Here is a 1439-nt window from a genome sequence, read left to right as displayed (position 1 = left end):
GCTTTGGCCACTCGTCCTACCAAGCTGCTTTTACTACAAATCTTCCCTGTAATCCATCTAGATCATCACCGTTCTCTCTCTTCTTGCGCCAGATCTGTCCTTCGCCACCTTTCTTTCCTCCCCAGGAATCGCCTTAGTTCTTCGCGTCTGGTTGTTGCTTCGCTTAGTCTGTCATTTCTGGTGTTCAATCCAGATCTGGATCCAGCTCCTTCGCCTGATGCTCCATCTGATCGGATTCATCATGCTCGGCGTGTCTGCTGCTCCTATGCTGAAGTTGTCAAGGTGGGGCCTCATCCGGTCGCTGCTCTGGCCTTCAATGCCCCTTGCTCCACTTCAGATCCACTTTCAAGCTTGGGTGGGAGTAATGGTGCGGCTTCACCATCCAGCAAATCTGCAAGCGTGCGTGGGCACTTTGAATTGTCCAGACACCTCTGCAATCAATTCAAGCTCTTTGCCAGCAGCACAAGCGAGCTCTCCGGATTTCTCTCTGGTGCATCAGGCTTCTCAGCTTTCAGCCCTGTCATGCATTCATGGCGATGGTTGTAAAGCCTCTCGGAACGGCAGAAAGCAGGTGGCTGAAAGGCCTATTCGTGCAGCGGCCTTTGAAGTTTGGCATCCCCCTCCTTTGTTGCAGCCATTCGAGAGGATCCACAATCACTCTTCTTGCAGAGATGGAGGACAAGTGAAAGATTTCTGGTACGCTGAATCCTCAACCGTGGCGGGACGTGGGGCTCGAGACAGGGATTTGCTCACCGGGGACTGGAAATTAGTGAAGCCAAGACACTGATGGCGTAGGGAAAGAAAGTATTTAAAGCCTCCTTCTTCCTCCGACAATGAATTAATAGCTTCGTAACGCTCATGACCAGACAACTATCTGAGAAGCCTGCAGGGTAAATGCTTTAATTGCCTTGCAATGGACCACCGGGTTGCCGCTTGCCAAGACCTTGCAAAATGCTAGTGTTGTGAAGGTTCTGGTCATCAGTCTAGTGCTTGTAGATCGAGACCTTCAAGTACACGCTCCAGGCACATTTTCTACTCTGTGTAGACACTTCCTCCCTCTTCCTCCAGTGTTGAGTCAGCCCTGCCAGCATCCCCTACTGCCACTGCTATGATGGCGAGCTTCCCCGGCGACCCGATGGTCAGGCCCTTGGAGGCTTTTGTTGCGCTTGTTGCTATGGGAGACATCGAGCAGTGGAAGGAGATGCTTCTTGATAGGGCGACTATCTGCTGGCTGGCGAGGACCAGGCCAGAGACAGAGCCGTCCGTTCTCTCGGATGCACTGATGACAGTTTACCGTATTGGTGTCCAGGACTGTTAGTTGGTGAAGCATCATCCTCATGCGTGGTTTGAGGAAGTGGCAGCCTTGGTGGTCGTCGACCAGTGTTCGCTGCACTTCGTTGAAGAACAGTCCATGTGGCATGGTGTAACAACCCCAATCT

Source organism: Phragmites australis, chromosome 18 (genome assembly GCF_958298935.1).
Source record: "Phragmites australis chromosome 18, lpPhrAust1.1, whole genome shotgun sequence".
In the NCBI taxonomy this organism is placed as follows: domain Eukaryota; kingdom Viridiplantae; phylum Streptophyta; class Magnoliopsida; order Poales; family Poaceae; genus Phragmites; species Phragmites australis.
This window is presented reverse-complemented; position numbering follows the sequence as displayed.